Source organism: Bubalus bubalis, chromosome 10, assembly GCF_019923935.1.
Source record: "Bubalus bubalis isolate 160015118507 breed Murrah chromosome 10, NDDB_SH_1, whole genome shotgun sequence".
In the NCBI taxonomy this organism is placed as follows: domain Eukaryota; kingdom Metazoa; phylum Chordata; class Mammalia; order Artiodactyla; family Bovidae; genus Bubalus; species Bubalus bubalis.
In genome coordinates, this window is record NC_059166.1 from 21215162 (window position 1) to 21229907 (window position 14746).

Genomic DNA, 14746 nt, shown 5'->3' on the forward strand with positions numbered 1-14746 from the left:
GTAAGCCATCTGATATACATGGCAGAAACACTAATTCCCAGTTCAAGGCACAGATCAGTTCAACAAACATTTATTGAGTAGTTCTTAAGGATTTTTAAATAATTGAGAAATAATATTGCCCTTCTAGGGGCTTATTATACTCTATTAGGATGTGCAGACCAGTAAATAGATAATATCAATATAATGTGTTAAGTACAGTAATAAAGACAAGTGCAGGATTAAAGTATAAAAATAGAAGAATGGATTCACTTGATAAGTGATCTTATTTTTCTTCAATTAGCATTTATTGGGTGCATGCATGAGTGCTAAGTCACTTCAGTCACGTCTGACTCTTTGCAACCCTATGGACTGTACCCTGCCAGGCTCCTCTTGTCCATGGGATTCTCCAGGCAAGAATACTGGAGTGGGTTGCCGTTTCTTTCTCCAGGAAATATTCCTGATGGTTATCTACACGAAGTGCCAGGTGATAAGTATTGGTGAAGTAAAATTGACACAGTCTCTGATCTCAGGATTCTTAGTCTTTTGCGGGACAGATGTCAGTAAACAAATCACATAAAAATGTATGATAAAAACTGATATTGGTGTCTTGAATGCAGTTCTAGAAGGGCACATAACAAAGGGACCTGACTGACTTCCCCAAGTCAGGAAAGTCTTCCGTCACTGGGATAACCCACAAATTAAAGGGATCAGGCCTACTGACTTTTAATAGTTAAGCAAACAAACAAACAAAAAAAAAAGGTTTTTCTTTTCTTTAGGAATAATAGATTCTCTTCCAGATAAGATGTATAGGACAAAGCATGCGGGAAGGGGCCGGGGGCTTCCATGTCCTCTCTGGACATGTCACTTTTGAAGCACCTCCATGTGTTCACCTCTGAAGCTCTCCATACCCTGCCCTTTTTGGGTTTTTATGGAGGCTTCATTACATAGGCACAATTGATTAAACCCAGTGGCTACTGGTGACTGATTCAACCTCCAGCACCTCTCCCCTGCCAGGAGAAAGAAGGAGGGTTGTAATTTCCAGCTGTGTAATCACGTGGTTGGTTCCTCTGGCAACCAGGCTTTATCCTATGGCGATGCTTCTTTCTGTGGGACACACCTATGCATTGCAGAATATTTGGCACACCTAATCTTTGGATGTGTGTGTGTGTTTGTGTGTGTGTGTGCTTCGTTGCTCAGTCATGTCTAGCTCTTTGTGATACTATGGACTATAGCCTGCCAGGCTCCTCTGACCATGGGATTTCCCAGGCAAGAATCCTGGAATGTGTTGCCATTTCCTTTCCTTCTGGGATCTTCCTGACCCAGGAATTGAACCCACATCTCCTACATTGACAGGCAGATTCTTTAACACTGAGCCACCTGGGAAGCCCCAATTTTTGGGTATCTAATGCCAACAGAATCTATTGTTCATTGTGAGAAAGCTAAATACATATACACTTTTCCTCAAGCTCTCTGAAGAGAAATGGCACTACTTACAGCTGAAAGTTACTGTTATATTTCTTTAATAAAAATAATAAAAAATATGTAGGATGCAGAGAAAGCTGTACTTGGAAGCAAACCATAGCACTAACACCATAGCATTATTCTAAAAAAAGCAATAAATATAAACAAATTAAGCCTTTAATTTGAGAAACTAGAAAAGCAGGAGTAAAGAAAATGGAAAAATTATGAAGAACAGAAATAAATGAATTAGAAGAAAAAAGTTGAATTGATATATATGAGATCAAAAGAAGCCTCTGGCAATGTTAATCAAGAAAAAATCAGTCAAGCACAAATCTATAACATGGAAAATAATGGATATAACTACATATATTAAAATAATTTTAAAAATGAAGATACTGTATAATATGCACACATTTGAAAATTTTAATGAAACACTTTTCCTAGCAAAATTGAAATTATGAAAGATAAGAAATCAAGAAAAAGTAACTTTGAAAAGAAAAGGAGAAATTTATCATTCAAAACATCTTCAAACAAACACACACACAACTGAAGAAATAGACATTAAGCTTATATTATACAGGAGTTCTAGGAACCTTCAAGGAATAAATATTTCTATAGCATTGGAACTCTTTTATAAAAAGAATTGAAAAGTTTATCATACAATAGTACTAAAATGGAAAATGTGAGCACACACACATATACAAATCCAGAGGACTGACTTTATTTTACTTGCAAATATAGAAGCAATATATAAAGCACCACTGGGCTTCCCTGGTGGCTCAGATGGTAAAAATACTGCCTGTAATGCAGGAGACCCAGGTTCAATCCCTGGGTTGGGAAGATCCCCTGGAGAAGGGACTGGATACTCACTCCAGTATTCTTGCCTGGAGAATTCCATGGACAGAGGGAACCTGGTGGGCTACAGTCCTTTGGGTCGCAACTGAGCAACTAACACTAACATTGCCTAACTACAGCACCACTAAACTGAAAATTGTATAATGACCAGTCACGGAAGAATGTTTTATCAGGAAATCTATTAATCTGTTTTATCAAAGCATAGAAAACATTTGTCAGTCTCAACATTAATAAACATATTTGATGAATCATAATATACATTACTGATATGTTGCCTAAGAACACTAAGAGAAGGATATTATCAACCATAACACTTACATGATATTAGTTGTTAGGGCTTTTAAGTTTCTATTATAGTTATAAATATATAATCACTGTAGTATTACTGTTCGGGATTAACATTCTTTATTAACACCGTGTTTTATTGCACTGTGTTCTGAGAGGACACATCCCAACAGCCAGCATCATTAGTCAGAGGGCTTTCCTCTAACAGAAAGGGAAGGCCATGGTCAGAGGGCTTTCTCATTAAACCAAGATGCAAATGGGGACGCAAACAGTTGTAGCTACTATTGCACATTATTTTCTGGAAATGCAGCTAGGATAAGCAAGCAAGAAGGGAAAAAAAAAGGTCTAAAAATGACTGTAAAGGAAGGCAAAACTCACTATTATTTGCAATAATGTAACTGCTTCAAAAAATTTTCTGGAAATAAATGAGTTGAAATGTGACTGGCTTCAAAGTCAATATAAAAAAAACAGTAGCTTTGCTTCCTACCTAGAATAATAAGTGGGCAGAAAACAAAGATTTAAATATGTTTATTGTTTAAAAGAACAACAAAAATGTGAAATGAAGCTCAGCCTAAGATGCACGTTACATCTTTGTGCATTTGAACAAATGAGATGATGTAATCTGTGCAGTCAGTGTATATTTAAAGCTGTTAATTCTCTGGAAATTGCAATTCAGCTAAACAGAAATCAATGTAATACGTCTGAGAATTTATTACATGATTTTATACTCAATCTCAAAAAAGTAAATTAATTTGAGTAACTGTAAGGTTTAAAGAAATTTAAAGGTAATATATGATTTCTATAACTAAAGATGGTTCTGTTGTCAGAGAAGAAAGATATATCAAAAGAATAAAATAAAAAATGTAAAATAAATCCCTAAATTTGCAATTTAATAGCAGTAAATTTAAAAATTAACGTCAGTGGGGAATACAGCTGAGTTACTATTTCAAAACATACAATGGACTAAATATTCAGATTTTAAATTACATGCATGTTAAAAAAAAATAAATTCCTATGGCCAAAATGCCAAGACTAGAGCTAGAAGACAAATGACAAAACAGGAAAAATAAGGCACAAAACATGAAAAATTCTCATAAATTCTTACTTTATGAATCATTGTTTTAAAACTTTAGAGAAAATCTAACAGAAACAAAACAAAATCACCAAAAAGAATATATATAAAATCATACAGCTGTCATATGTTCTTGCAGTGGAAATAAAAATCAGATCAGCTCTCTTGAAAGTAATTTTAATAATATTCATTAAAATTCTTTAGGATATACACACCCTATAATCTGGGAATTCTATTTCTAGAACTTTATCCCAAAGAAATAATTAAATAAGCACACAAAAATATACTTGCCAAGATGTTTATCCAACTTGATTCTATCCCAGTCCACAGTTCACAGTTCAGTCACTCATTTGTGTCTGACTCTTTGTGATACCATGGACTGCAGCAGGCCAGGCTTCCCTTTCCAGCACCAACTCCCAAAGCTTGATCAAATTCAAGTACTTCGAGTCGGTGATGTCATCCAACCATCTCATCCTCTGTTGTCCCCTTCTCCTCCTGCCTTCAATCTTTCCCAGCATCAAGGTCTTTTCAAATGAGTCAGTTCTTCAGATCAGGTGGCCAAAGTCTTGGAGTTTCAGCTTCAGTCCTTCCAATGAATATTCAGGACTGATTTCCTTTAGGATGGACTGGTTGGATCTCCTTGCAGTCCAAGGGACTCTCAAGAGTTTTCTCCATCACCACAGTTCAAAAACATCAATTCTTTGGCACTCAGCTTTCTTTATAGTCCAACTCTCATATCCATACATGACTACTGGAAAAACCATAGCTTTAATGAGATGAACACTTGTTGGCAAAGTAATGTCTCTGCTTTCTAATATGCTGTCTAGGTTGGTCATAGCTTTTCTTCCAAGGAGCAAGCGTCTTTTAATTTCATAGCTGCAGTCACCATCTGCAGTGATTTTGGAGCCCCCCCCCCCAAAATAAAGTCTGTCACTGTTTCCTTTGTATCCCCATCTATTTGCCATGAAGTGATGGGACCAGATGCCATGATCTTAGTTTTGTGAATGTTGAGTTTTAAGCCAACTTTTTCACTCTCCCCTTTCATTTTCATCAAGAGGCTCTTTAGTTCTTCTTCACTCTCTGCCATAAGGGTGGTATCATCTGTATATCTGAGGTGATTGATATTTCTCCTGGCAATCTTGATTCCAGCTTGTGCTTCATCCAGCCCAGCATTTCTCATAATGTACTCTGCATATAAGTCAAATAAGCAGAGTGACAACATATAGCCTTGACGTACTACTTTTCCTATTTGGAACCAGTCTGTTGTTCCATGTCCAGTTCTTCCTGTCCTGCATACAGGTTTCTCAGAAGGCAGGTCAGGTTGTCTGGTATTCCCATCTGTTTCAGAATTTTCTACAGTTTATTGTCAGCCACATAGTCAAAGTCTTTGGCATAGTCAATAAAGTAAAAGTAGATGTTTTTCTGGAACTCTCGCTTTTTCCATGATCCAACGGATGTTGGCAATTTGATCTCTGATTCATCTGCCTTTTCCAAATCCAGCTTGAATATCTGCAAGTTCACAGTTCATGTACTGTTGAAGCCTGGCTTGGAGAATTTTGAGCATTGCTTTGCTAACCTATGAGATGAGTGCGGTTGTGCAGTAGTTTGAACATTCTTTGGCATTGCCTTTCTTTAGAATTAGAATGAAAACTGACATTTTCCAGTCCTGTGGCTACTGCTGAGTTTTCCAAACTTGCTGGCATATTGAGTGCAGCACTTTCACAATATCATCTTTTAGGCTTTGAAGTAGCTTAACTGGAAATCTATCACCTCCACTGTCTTTGTTTGTGGTGATGATTCCTAAGGTCCACTTGACTTTGCATTCCAGGATGTCTGGCTCTAGGTGAGTGATCACACCATCATGGTTATCTGGGTCATGATCTTTTTTTTTTATAGTGCTTCTGTGTATTCTTGCCACCTCTTCTTAATATCTTCTACTTCTGTTAGATCCATATCATTTCTGTCCTTTATTGTGCCCAGCTTTGCATGAAATGTTCCCTTGGTATCTGTAACTTTCTTGAAGAGATCTCTAATCTTTCCCATTCTATTCTTTTACATGATTTCTCTGCATTGATCACTGAGGAAGTCTTTTTTATCTCTCCTTGCTATTCTTTGGAACTCTGCATTCAAATGGGTATATCGTTCCTTTTCTCCTTTGCCTTTAGGTTCTCTTATTTTCTCAGCTACTTGTAAGGCCTCAGACAACCATATTGCCTTTTTGCATTTCTTTTTCTTGGAGATGGTCTTGATCACTGCCTCCTGTACAATGTCATGAACCTCCATCCATAGTTCCTCAGGCACTCTGTCTATCAGATCTAATCCGTGAATCTATTTGTCTCTTCCCCTGTATAATCATAAGGGATTTGATTTAGGTCATACCTGAATGGTCTAGTGGTTTTCCCTACTTTCTTCAATATATATCCTGGTATAAATCTTTTAAAAGCATTTATGGATTCAATTTGCTAATATCTTATTAAATATTCATGTATATTCATGAGTAATGTTGGCTTATAGATTTCCTTTCTTATAACGTCAGTCTGATTTTGGTATTCAGGTAATGCTACCATCATAGATCAAGTTAGCAAGTGTTTTCCTCTGTTTTTGTTTTCTGGAAGAAATTTTTGATGAATTGGTATCATTTCTTACTTAAATGTGTGAAAAAATTCCCCAGTGAAACTATTGGGGCCTGGTGCTTTCCTTTTTAAGGTTATTAATTATTAATTCATTTATCTAATAGGTCTAATAATAAGCAAAGTAGTTATGAATATATTCATAAAATTATTTCTCCATGAATGAGTTTTGACAGTTTATACCTTTCAAGGCATTGGTCAGTTTCATCTAAATTATCAAAACTGTGGACATAGAGTTATTTCATAGGATTCCTTTCTTATTTTTTCAATATTCATAGAATCCGTAACAACCCATCTTTTATTTCTTATTTTGTTAATTTATGTCCTCCCTCTTCTTGTCTCCCCTTTTCCCTCCCTTCCTTCACCTGTCTCTGTCTCTCTTGTCATTTTATTGATATTTTCAAAGGACCAGCTTTTGGTTTTATTGATTTTCTCTGTTATTTACCTGTTTTCAATTTTATTGATTTCTGCTCTAAATTTTTTTATTAAGTTCAATATATTTTTAGTTGATGTAATTTACTGATGTATAGCATAGTGATTCACAATTTTTAAAGGTTCTACTCCATTTATAGTTATTAATATTGGCTATATACCCTGCACTGTAAAATACGTCTTTGTAACTTTTCTGTTTTATACATAATACTTTGTACCTCTTAATCCCCTATTCCTATCCTGCCGCTTTCCTGTTTATTTTGGAGAACATTCTGGCCATATTTCAAGATGATTACTCTCCTTCCCCTTGCTAGAACTGTGAGGAGATCTCTGTTGGTTCTTTTCCATTAAAACCGTGTGAGTTTTCTGGAAGTAAAGCCCTCCGTGTGAGGGTTTCCCTTAGAAGGTGGCCCCCAGGAGTTTTTCATTCTCAGTCTAGTCCACTCTCAAAACTCCAGAAATTTGTCACAGTTACCATTTCGTGTTCCTACAGTAGATGGCTCCAGCAACTTCCGCTCAAGGTAAACAGATCTCAGCTGTGGTTTTCGGTGTCCTCTTGTCTTCCCAGACTTCACAGCGGCAGTTTGCCCTATGACCTCGGTTTTCTAATGGAGGTCATTGTTTTTTTAATTTGTGTGGCTTTCTTTTTCTCATTTTGAGGACGGGAGCGACAATTACCAAGCTCTTTATATGTCAGAACGGAAACTCAAAGTTGGGAATGCTTTTCAAAAGTTTTGCTTTGCCTTTGTCCCGTGTCTTTCTTTTAAAAATCGGAATTGTACCGTGAGCATGCATTGCTCGAGTCACCCAGTTATCAGGGGTCTTCTCATCCCTACTCTTGGTCTAACGTCAATCAGTACATGAAACTCAGCCCCTTTTCTTAGTTTCACATGAAATCCAATTGCGCTTACCATTCGTCATCATTCTTTTTTTCTTCTTATTTTTGTAAGGTCTACTTAAGATTTATAGAGGCACTGAAAAAGATGACGGTCACACACTACACATCCTGCCCCTGGACAAATCCCCATGAACACAGCTCTTACAAAACCTCTCTGTCCTGTTGCTGCTTTTGGTAGTCTACTGCCCAATGCCCTGGATGCCCTGTCTACCCTCCTCAGCAGTAAGACTCAGCTTCCGCTTCTCAAAAGTCGGATTCTACACATAATGCATCTATTATTTTGTGGAAATAAGCCCATTTGTAAATGAGAGAAATAATGAAATACTCTATGCAGTTGCATTTCTGATCATCTTTTCTTCACCAGTAGCCAGTTCCAAGAAGGTCTAATCCACCTGCACTCTCTCACGTGGTGGGCTGCATTTGTAAACCAAACCTGGGCTGCCTCGGACTTCAGAAACGTGGGCTGTTTCTCCAGAATAGCACTGTCCCTTTCCCTCTGGCAAGTTTCTTTGTCACCCTCAGATTTTGTGCTCCTGTCATAGACATACCTTTTTCAAAGAGGGCTAGATCTCAGCCTTCGTTGAGGGCAAGCTCCTCTCCTAGTCATTAATTTCCATGTTTTCTGCTCTTCCTTAGTTAGGGAGCAGCAGCTTTTGCATCTGCTGCCTTTGGACCCCTTAGAGTTCTCTTTCATAACTAATAAATAATTTCTTGTAGTACAGTTTTTCTGTTCAAATATCAGCATGGTTTCTTTATTCTGATGGACCAGAGCCATTTGTCAATACATTGTTTCTGAGTCTTTACCTGTTTCTTTTTTTTTTTTTTTTTACCTGTTTCTTTTTGATACAAAATGTTTAAGTTTATAGACTATAAAACATAAATCACAGACTATATTTTGGTCCCTTTTAATCTTTAACATCCTGCACTATTTCTGGCATGCAATAAGTACTCAAAAATAGTTTGGTGAATAAATAAATGAATAATAGTGATGATTTATTTAGCAATAACCTGGGAATGTTTATATATATATTTACGATACAAAAGGAAAAACAACTTACAGCAATGAGTGACAGTTAGTATGGTTATTTTTAAACTTTCATACTTCAGTATTTTCCCAAATTTGAATTAGTTTGAATTGAATAAAGTTTCCTGAAGGACATTTCTCAAAAATAACTCAATTCTCCCCACATGAGGAATATTAAATTCTGTTCTCTAAGGTATTAATTCACGAAATGCATGCTTTGTCCAGTCTTGTCAAGTGAAGAATATATAAGCCTCTAAAGTAAAGCTAATTTATTTTCCTGTAGCATTCATACTTTTTATTAGGTTCTTTCCAATATTAAGGGATGTTAAACTGTGAGATTATATTTTTTCCCAGAAGATAAACATGTCAATACTATACTCAGTGAAGTCTAAAAAGTTCTATATCTGGCAATGAAGACTAATTATTAAGGCATTCCAATCATCTGTATAACTCATTATGGTTCATCAGAGAAATTTATCCTGCGGCTTTTGGTGTTCATTGTCAGCAGTTAAGTGTGCCCTCAATACATTTTGCAACAGAGTGAATGACAGCTAAATCTGTAAGCAGTTTTCCAAACAGACTACTATCTGATTTGTGCATGTATAACTTATATTTAATTCAGAAGCTTTATTTATGAGATTTAACCAACATTACATTTTCATTTTGAAGTCTCTTGATGATAAGTTGAATTATAGAGAATAAGATGGATTTGTTTAAGAAAAATGGCATACCTCTCAAGATATTAGATATTTTGGTATGTTTTATATGTCATCAAAAGTTCCTTTAACTCAAATTCTTGTTTTTTTTTTCTCCTCTTGGGAATGATATTTACAATACCTAGGACATAGAAGCAACCTAGATGTTCATCAAGAGATGAACAGATGAAGGTTTGGTACATATATACAATGAAATATTACTAAGCCATACAAAGGAATGAATCTGAGTAAGTTATAGTGAGGTGGATGGACCTAGAGCCAGTTACACATAGTGAAGTAAGTCAGAAAGAGAAAAAACAAATATTGTGTATTAATGCATATATATGGCGTGTAGAAAAGTGGTACTGATGAGCCTATTTGCAGGGTGCATAGAGACACAGACATAGAGAACAGACTGTGGACATAGAGAGGGAAGGAGAGGGTGGGACATATTGAGAGGGTAGCATTGCGACATATACGTTCCCGTGTGTAAAACAGAGAGTCAGTGGGAATTTGTTGTATGATGCTGGGAGCTCAACTCAGTGCTCTGTGCCAACCTAGAGGGGTGGGTTGGGGTGGGGAGTAGGAGGGAGGTTCAAGAAGGGGGCATATATGTATACCTGTGACTGATTCGTATTGTTTTATGGCAAAAACCAACACAAAATTGTGAAACAATTATCCTCCAATTAAAAAATAAATATTAAAATATTAAAAAAACCCAAAACCAAAAGAATGGAGTAAATTGAGAATTATACTCAGTAAGACAATTAGAATATATGAATGGGGTATTCACTTTGTGTGATATGTTGCAAGAAATTGCAAATAATATTCTGGTCCCAGCTTTACCTGTTTGAAAAAAATGAGTCCCTTCTCTTCCCAACTTGCTGCACTGAGAGAATTCTTATCTACAGACGTCAAGGAACAGCTGTTTACTAATGGATCACAGCAGGAGAATAAACACAGCAGCCTGGGCAGAGGATATTTTTCACTCTTGAGCAACTTGTTTCTCAATATTTTGTTCTCTGTTGTGGATTATAAAGTGTGTATGTGAGAGTAAACATCAGGCAATCACTCTTCCTCTCACTACATGAGGAATAACACTTCGAGGCACATTAGTAATTCATATATTCTGAGCCATGTGCAATGCAGTTCTTTATTGAGCAAAATGAGTACAAAATAGGAACATGGATTTGGTTTACTTTTCTCATTAATCTTAAGAACATCATGTTAAAATGGGAATATTTCTTTCAAAGCAGTCAAATCCCTGATTTAGCGGTTTCTGTATTCTGCTGTATTATGTTGTTACCAATTATTGCATTCCTTTTATAATTATACAGCTATTGCAATAGACCAAGTGAGATATTATGAGAATGAACCAGAGGAACAGTGATTGGACTAAGAATATTTCAATAAGATAAAAGTTTTCAAGTATTTCAAAAACTTCAAAAAGATCATATATAAAAGGAAATGAACAAAATCCCTCCAATCTAAGAACAGTCATTAAATTTGGCAGTTAGAAAGGTTTTGGTAATGTTTCAGTACACTTGGGAACTATACTGTAAAGGGTAGAGACTGATAACTCTTTTCAAAGAGATTGGCATTAAAGACCATTAGAGTTCATATGGAGTTTTGTTTCAGATAGAGTAGGCAGTATGCATTTCTTTCAGTTGGGAATGTATGCAAATATTCCCATCATATTAATTTCTAAAATTTTCTGTTTTGAAGTTGGATGAGGTTTGTGGATGATGCTTAGAAATTATCATTAAATAAATAGGAAGATAGCAGAAAGCAAAGAGGAACTAAAGAGCCTCTTGATGAGCGTGAAAGAGGAGAGTGAAAAAGCTGGCTTAAAATGCAACATTCAAAACACAAAGATCATGGAATCTGGTCCCATCACTTCATGGCAAATAGATTGGGAAACAACGGAAACAGTGACAGATTTTATTTTCTTGGGCTCCAAAATCACTGCAGATGGTGAGTGCAGCCATGAAATTAAAGACGCTTACTCCTTGGAAGGAAAGCTATGATAAACCTGGACACTGCATTAAAGAGCAGAGGCATCACTTTGCCAACAAAGGTCTGTATAGCCAAAGCTATGATTTATCCAGTAGTCATGTATGGATGTGAGAGTTGGACCATAAGGAAGGCTAATCACTGAAGAAGAATCAACAGTTTGGAATTTTGAGGCTGGAGAAGACTCTTGAGATTCTCTTGGACTGCAAGGAGGCCAAACCAGTCAATCCTAAAGGAAATCAACCCTGAATATTCACTGGAAGGACTGATGCTGAAGCTGAAGTTCCAATACTTTGGCCACATGATGCGAAGAGCAGACTCATTGGAAAAGACCCTGATGCTGGGAAAGATTGAGGGCAGAAGGACAAGGGGGTGACAGAGGATGAAATATTTGGATGGCATCGTTGACACAATGTACATGAGTTTGAACAAACTCTGAGAGATAGTGAAGAACACGAAAGCCTGGCATGCTGCAGTTCATCAGGTTGCAAAGAGTCGGATGTGATTTAGCAACTGAAAAACAACAACAAATAGGAAAGATAATTTGGGGGGACAAGTGATTATCTTCACATCATTAAAAAGTCTAAATAAAGGAACACATTTTTGAGTGTGTATCTTGTATATAGCTTGTATATAACTTACCACATCAGTTTATCTTCAAATATAATGGCATTCACTGCTGCTCAAAAAAAGCATGCTTGGGCTGTAGTCTCAATAACAGAGTTAATATAAGTTCAAAGCATAGATCAATAATATAGATTAATATGGTTCAAAGCATAGATTTTAAGTATTATAGTATTTAATAATACCTTGCTATTATACCTATGCTGCTTGGTCCTTTCCTGAGGCCAAGCCTGTATTCTGAGTGCCAATGTTTAGCTCAGAAAAAACATAGAAAATATAAGATATGTATCAAAAAAGACTAAAGTAATTTTTTAAAGGATTGTGAATATGATATAACAGGAACAAAAGATTTATCATCCCACATTAAAGCAAAACACTGGATAAAAAACATGAATAAATGGTTAAGATGCTATACATCAGATAATGAAGGAAACTGATGCCGAGTGATGAGAAACAAGTGGCTTGAGTTCAGTGACTGCTCCAGAAATACTGCCTTCAAAGAGTTCTCAGGCTGAAGCCCAGGGAGAGGGAATCTAAGATGCCCTGAGCTGAGGAGATGGACTGAGGATTTTTGGAGGCGGGCATGACAGTCCACTCCAGTATTCTTGCCTGGAGAATCCCCACAGATGAAGGAGTCTGGAGGGCTACAGTCCATGGGTCACACAGACTTGTACATGACTGAACCAATTTAGCATGCACACACTGAGGATTTAGGATGATCAAAGCAGCTAGAGTTTGCAAGACAGAGTCCTAAAGAGATGAGAACTAGACTGAGAAAAAGAAGAGATGTGAAAATTTCCAGCATTCATGCAGGATTGGAAATTGTGCCTGTTCCTACCAACCAGACTGGAAAATCTAATAATTCATGGAAAATTGGATAAATACATAGAAAAGATTTGTGTCAGTAATTAGGCAAAATTAGCCTTAGACCAAAGCTGTTCTTGTCCTGCTTGATATATTTTAAACACAAGACCCCAAAAGATTAAACTGTTTCCAAATTTTAAGGGAGTATTCCTAATTTTACAGGATACTTTGGGAAAATTGAAGAGGAGGGAATTACTTTCTGACTCATTCTATGAGGCTGGCATTACCCCAAGAACAAATCAAAGATCTAACAAGAAAAATTAGGCTGTAAACCAATATCCTGCCTGAGCTTAGATGCAAAATTTCTAACCAAAATTTTAGAAAATTAAATTAATAATATATAAAAGGAGTAATGCATCATGACTAAGTAAAGTTTATTCCAGGAATTCCAGTTTGGTTCACATATTTGAAAATTATATATTAGAAATTAAAAGTTAAATCTGTATGGTTATCTTAATAGATGCAAAAATATTAGTAATAAAATCCAAAATTTATTTCTGATAAAAAGCTGTCAGAAACAAAGAAATAAAAGGGAATATTTTGAATATTTTAAAAAGGGCATTTACAAAAACTTGGGCTGCTATCACAACTTAATGATGAAAGACTGAATGCATTTCCCTTAGGTTCAGGAACAAGACAAGTACCTTCACTTTCCTTATTTTTAGCTTTGTACTGGAAGATTTAGTCAGTCCAATAAGAATAGCATTTTTCAAAAAACACTTAATTGAAATACTACAGATTGGAAAGGAAAAAGTAAAATTGTTGCTATTTGCAGAAAACATGGTCATCCATGTGGAATATCTGATGAGATCTATAAAAAAGCTTCAAGAACTAATAACTTAGTAGTATTGTACTATAGAAAGCAAAATCAAAATACAAAAATCAATTGTGTTTCTTTGTGCAAGCAATGAACAGCCAAAAATTAAATTTAAAAAGTGTTTCATTTATAATAGTATTAAAAATGAAATACTTATGGATAAATCTGAAAAAAATGTATAAAACTAGTATATTAAAAGCTGCAAAATTGAGAAAAATTAAAATAGACCTTAATAAATGGAGTGATATACAGAGTTTATGGTCTGGGAAAGTCACTATTACTAACATGTCAATTCTCCATATACAGATTCAAGCAATTCCATTCAGAAGACAACATGGTTTTCTTTTCAGTAGACAGTGATAAGCTGGTTCTAAAATTCATAAGGAAATGCAAAATAAGAACAAATCTGAAAGGCTACTTGACATGAATGCTTACTATAAAGCTTCAGTTTTCAAGACAGTGTAGTAATGGCATAGAAAAGGACAAACAAATCAGTGAACCAGAATATTGAGTTCAGAAGTAGATTCAGATAGAAATGACAACTGATTTTCAACAAGGTACAGAGGTTATTCAGGGGAGAAAGTATGGTCTTTGCAACAAATGGTGCTAGAAAAATTGGATGTATATGGGCAAAAAAATTCCAGAATAGCAACAAAATCATTGATCCATAGCTCACACCATAAAACAAATTAACACAAAAATGGGCAATAGGCCAAAGAAATACTAAATATATAAAACTTTTGAGAGAAAATATTGTAGAAAAATCTTTGTGACACTGGGATAGACAATATCTTAGGTATGACACAAATTCACTATCCGTAAAAAGGAGAAAAAGAAAATTAGACTTCATCAATTTTAAAACTTCTGCTCTTTGAAAGACACTCTTAAGGGAATGAAAACACAAGCCCCCAAACTGGAAGAAATATTTTCAAATGATATATGTGATAGGAGGATCTATACAGAGACTACACTTAATCAATAAGAAAAAAATTCAACTGAATATTGAGCACAATTTTGAGGAAGATCTTTCACCAAAGAAGAGTATCCAAAGATAGTGGAAAATTAGCCTATGAAAAGATGTTAAATACAATTTGCCA